Below are 6,000 nucleotides of genomic sequence, written 5' to 3' on the forward strand. Positions count from 1 at the left end.
AATTTAAATTCCAAATTTCCATTTATGAGTCACAGCGTCAAGTAACACAAAAAATCTCTGAATATCTCGAAAACTGAACGAGCATAAAATTCATAACATGAGGCAAAAAGTAGGCACAAAATACCCAAAACAATTTGAACCAAAATTCTAGGAGTGGATCACCAGCTTGATCGCTATTTTGAATGAACCATGCAGGAGATTGTTTTAATTTTCAATGAGTTGATGTATTCTGTGGAATAAATGGACATTATAAACCATTGTTTGATATTATCTTCAATTCTCAACAGGAAAAAAATTGAAGAAGAGAATAATAATTCTAATTTTTTCACGGGCAGCTCATTATACTATTCTTGCAACTTCCAGGCCATCCTTTCCAAAACGCGTTCAGAAACAAGTCGAATTCCTACATTTTATTCATCAGAGGCGACATCTACCGGTTCATCCCGCTCTGAAATGCGTCTACCGTCTAATTGCATTATATTTTCATGGGATTCCATTCCGAAATCCAAAGATTCGGATGCCGATAGAACGTTCTAATTAGAGAGCAGACGTCGGTGGATCCAATACCGCTTTGTGCCGTTTACCTGTCTCAAAAACCGAATTGAAACATCGGCCATGTTTTGCCAAGAGAGGATTCATTAGCGGATTGCTGCGAAAATTCAGCAGGAAATTGAATAATATATTTTCTACTTGTTTGAGAACGGATAATTAATTGCATTTCTAGCCATTCTCTAATGGGATCCAAATGTTCGTTTTACCTAATGTTCAATTAACTTAATGTACATTTGCATCTTCCTTCGCCTTTGTCCTCCTGCTTACTCTGCCTAATTGCCTTCGCCTCTCCAGCTCCTCGCCCTCAGGCCTCCTCCTTATCTGCTGCCACTCGGATGACAAAATGTCGCGTCGTCTGCTTTGTCCATCACTGCGTCAATATCTAAATGTAGGATGTTGGTTACCCAATTTCTAAAATTGGAAGGGTAAATTCATCATTCCCTAGAGCGCCGGTTCCTAACCTTTTCAATCTTGTTACCGCTGTGACCCATCAAGGAAACAAACTAAATTACCTCCCACCCTTAAAGTGTTTCGTATGATTGTTGAAAATATATAGAGATCTCTACAACTTCCTGTTATACCTGAAACCGACTACTACTTCCTTATTTCAAATGGAGCACCCAGTATATTATTGCATCATTAGATAGTTTCATTACAATTCTTGAAATGTCAAATCTAGTTATGGAAACATCGAATTTTAGTTTTTTTCTGTGTTTTCCGGAAGACCCAGACTACTCCACACTGTTATAAATTTCTAAATTTCTGTTCTTCCTAATTTAAAGTTCTTCCTCGATAACTCTTGAAGTATTCATTTTAGGTATAGGGTTTGCTTAAGTAACCCCCACTATATATACCGTATCGTTTCCGTAGCAGCAACCACTTTTCCCTCCGCCGGAGGGAAAAGTAGAACTTTTCGATGATCCTGTCAGTCGAGAAATGACGTTGATATTGTAAGTTCGAAAAAAAAATATTTCAAGAAACAAGACCCTAGTTGCAAACCCCTTAGTAGCTCAGTTTCTCTAAACTTTTATTTACTGTGGTTATGGTAGAATAACAATTGAATAAATTCGTCAAACACACCCAATTCTTGTGATATAAACTCTATATACTTAAGAGGATTTCTTTTGGTATCAACAAAAACTAGTACCTATATTTTAAGCCAAATCAATGGATGGATCATTTTGATGCATTCCAAGGATACAATCAGCGAAGATATGACGTTGCGGCTTGAATTCTAAAATCAACTGATCTTTATCAGGCCAATTGAGAAGTCCCCGGTCATCAGACCGGGGACTTCTCAAGTGGACCATCAGGTGGTGCTAGTATTGAATACATATGATTTTTACGTGCCAAAATTTGACAGCAGTCCTACCATTTGTTTGTGAGATATTGCGTTGTGAGTGTAGCTACTTTTGTTATTTGAGAAGAGATGAAAAAAAAAGTTTCGTTTGCTGATAAAATATTGCTTTTTGAAGGGAAAAAAATACAGTTGAGGCAAAATCTTGGCTTGATGAAGGGTTTCTGGGGTCTGCACCAGAAAAATCAACCATCATTGATTGGTATGCTAAGTTTAAACTTGGTGAAATGAGCACTGAAGACGGCGAACGCAGTGGACGCCCAAAAGAGGTTATCACCGACGAAAAAATCAAAATAGTTTACAAAATAATTCTGTATGACCGTAAAGTGAAGTTGATCGAGAAAGCAGACATTGTGAAGATATCATCTGAACTTGTACATCATATAATTCACGAATATTTGTACATGAAAAAGCTGTGTGCAAAATGGGTGCCGCGCGAGCTAACAATCGATCAAAAGCAACAACGTGTTAATGATTCTGAGCAGTGTTTGAAGCTGGCCCTCAGTGACTTTTTCCTATTCTCAGAGCTCAGAAGAATACTCGCTGGAAAGAAATTTAGCGCCAATGAAGAAGTAATCCTTTTCCTTAAACTCGTCAGAATTCCAGTGTCATGTCATCGAGCAATAAATTTATAAGAGTATAGACTAAAAAACTTTTCTCTAATTCTGTGATTATTCCGTTCATTCTTCCACATCTTGTAGAACAAAATCGTGCGAGAATATATCAGAAACGCACAGTTTTCATGGTTATATTTTATTATTCTATGTTGGCACTCCGAACTTTCCGCCACGGCTTTATCTGTCAATTCATCAATTTGCCTTAAAGAAATCAGTTCTGCCAACCAACATTTTTCAATGCAAAAAGTACTAAATTATATTTATGGAAATATTTCATTAATTTCAATGAAAATGCAATGAATTAGAGAATAGTTATTTATAATACAAGTGCAGAAGGCATTGATATTCTTCCACGAGTTCAAAATTCAAAAACGAGCCACGAAGTGGCGAGTTTTGGAATGAACGAGTGGTAGAATGAGCCTTCTGTACGAGTATTATACATTATTTTCTCTAATTCATTGCATTTTCATTGAAATTAATGAAATATTTCCATAAATATATTTAAGTGATTTTTGCATTGAAAAATGTTGGTTGGCAGAACTGATTTCTTTAAGGCAAATTGATGAATTGACAGACGAAGCCGTGGCGGAAAGTTCGGAGTACCACCATAGAATAATAAAATATAACCATGAAAACTGTGCGTTTCTGATATATTCTCGCACGATTTTGTTCTACAAGATGTGGAAGAATGAACGGAATAACCACAGAATTAGAGAAAATAATGTATAATACTCGTACAGAAGGCTCATTCTACCACTCGTTCATTCCAAAACTCGCCACTTCGTGGCTCGTTTTTGAATTTTGAACTCGTGGAAGAATATCAATGCCTTCTGCACTTGTATTATAAATAACTATTACAATATTAACGCTTAGATTTCAAATTAAAAAAAAAAACTCAATTTGAAATATCTTTTGGAATATACTCCATTTTTTTGTTTTTAATCATTTATTTCAGACCTCAAATCAATTGTACAAAACTGGCACCGAGGTTTAAACTAATAAATTATAAAATGTATAAACATATCAAAAAGTAAACAAATCAATATCAAGAAAGTTAACATTTAAAAAGCGCACTCAAAGGAGTTAACGCAATTTCTTTGTCGGTAAGCTAACGCTAACGCAACTCTACTCATTAACATTTTGAGCCTCACTTGCTATTTGATTTGTATCGAACAAATATCTGTCTCGAATTTGGCTTTTGAAATGGAATATTGTGAACTAAAGCACTAAAAATTATTGTAAGGGGTGTTTCACGTAAGCGGGTCACTAGATTTTGTGGCTTATGCTTTGAGCATTATTGGAAAGTGGCCCATTACAAGGATAGTATTTTTTACGGGCTATTCAAATATGTTATCGGAAATACTATCGATCCAAGGCATGGAAAGTTATTGGGAAAAACCATTTTTCCAAAAAAAATATTTGTTTGCTAATTTGACTGATTTTCAAAATGAGAAGGTCTAGAGACCAATGGTTTCTTCATTTGAACTTCCGGTTTTCAAGAAAACAGAAGATTTTTTCGTACAAAATATATTTCATGGATATTGATTATTGGCGACGTCCATGTTTTCAATAGTTAAATAAAAATTACAGGGATTTGGACAACTTCAATTTGATCTCTCATTAATACATCGCCAACGTTACGAATCTTGTGTGATTCTTTTTCAAGGCTGAAATGTCAAATAATAATTTCAATGTGAATGAAACAGCCGTAGAGTCGATTCGTCACTCACCTCATATTTTCATCGGATTAAATTTCGTCAGTTTCAATGAAAACTTTTTCTGGGTGTTTATCATGTAAATGACAAAATAATTCTATTTTGCCTCGATGTTTTGAAATATGCAAATATGTTTATATAACTATATTTAATGAAATTTTTCCATATTTTCTGAAACCTCAATCGATTCTGAATCCAAATATGTAAATAAAGTGGTGGCTTCATATTTCTTTCAAGCAATTCCATTCAAAATCAACCTGAGGAAATTCAGATTTCATATCTATAAAATTTATTTTAGCTATTTATTTAAAAAAAAATTGGATAAAAATAAAAATATCTATAAAATATTATGAAGTATCTATATTTTGCAGTTTTCTTGAAAACCGGAAATCCAAATGAAGAAATAATTGGTGAGAAATTGTCTATAGATCTTCTTATTTTGAAAAGCAGTCAAATTGAAAATTTTTTCATTTTTGAAAAACTGTTTTTCCTCAATAACTTTCCATGCCTTGGTACGCTAGTTTTTCAGATAACATATTTGGAAAGCCCGTGAAAAATGCTATCATATTGATGAATTTTACTCGAAGGATAAGCCACAACATCCATTGATCCGCTTACGTGAAACACCCTATACATAAATCGTTGAATAAGATCAGATTTCTGGAAAGAAAATAAACGCTATCAATCAACCGTAGTATTTATTCAATAAAGCTCCGGATGTCGTATTTTTCTCTTTCCATAAAATAACCATTTCCAGACGGCCGTTTTCAATAGATAGAATTTTATTACTGAAAATTCGTTTAAAATATTGCGGCGATAAGATTATTTGTTACCGAAAGTAGCCTACTCTATATTTGAATGAACAATAGGTATTTTGTTTCACTGACCAGTTTTTGCCTAATTATTTGATCACAGAAAAAATAAATATATTACCTAATTTTCAAGTTCCATATTTTAATATTTGATGAATTTTATCTTGTTTTCAGGTTGGGAACACTGCAGGAATGGATAAGCCAACCAATAGTTGCATCAAAAGACAACGATTACTGCACCAAGCGCTCGAATTCGCAAAGGTCGCAGTTCCGTGGAGGACAACGAACTTTTTCAGGTTAATTCAAGTGAGAATAAAAGTGGTGAAGTGCTCAGTCTGGACTCATTATACTGTAACGAACAATCTTTTCATTGGAATTGTACAAATGTTATGTTTGAATAAACGTTATTACAATCTTTGCTCAGTACCTTACTTGTATTGCTCACCAATATCTGTCCCTCACATGCATCTAAAAAGAAGATATTTTTGTAGGGTGAAAATGTTTTCGAAAAAAAAAATTTGAATGACATTATATTTATAGTAAATAAAAAGATGAGTTATTTTCATTTCTCAAGAACGAAACGAGATTTCAAAAATGTTTCAAAAAAAGGAAGAATCTTTGAATTGTTAATGAAGTAAGCTTCTCAATTTCGAATGATGATAGGTACTTTGTTGACGATGCTTTGATAAAATGCACTCTTTTTCTCGTAAATTATATTATGTACAAGGAATTCAGTATTAAAATTGGTTGCTATTCCAAAAATCTATTCCATGAATTTTGAAGACCTACATTCAAATTCAAATAATTTTCTTCAAAATAAACGACCATCAGAACTAGTCTCCATTTGGTTTGTGAAAAATGTACAACATATTTCAATGCACTGATATTACCATTATATCGAAACAAAATCGATATCAAATTAGTACAATTAAATAATATATTACATA

At 33.6% G+C, this 6,000-nt stretch overlaps 1 protein-coding gene across 1 annotated transcript in view; it reads left to right on the forward strand.

Moving 5' to 3' along the window:
- Positions 1-5,471, forward strand: part of LOC123678360 (LIM domain transcription factor LMO4-B) — a 108,466-nt gene extending 102,995 nt beyond the window's left edge. The window contains exon 5 of the mRNA XM_045615350.1: positions 5,228-5,471. The gene's annotated coding sequence lies outside the window, so the exon portion shown is untranslated. The remainder of the gene's footprint in view (positions 1-5,227) is intronic.
- Positions 5,472-6,000: the final 529 nt, after the last annotated feature.

The sequence above is a fragment of the Harmonia axyridis genome, chromosome 4 (genome assembly GCF_914767665.1).
Source record: "Harmonia axyridis chromosome 4, icHarAxyr1.1, whole genome shotgun sequence".
In the NCBI taxonomy this organism is placed as follows: Eukaryota; Metazoa; Arthropoda; class Insecta; order Coleoptera; family Coccinellidae; genus Harmonia; species Harmonia axyridis.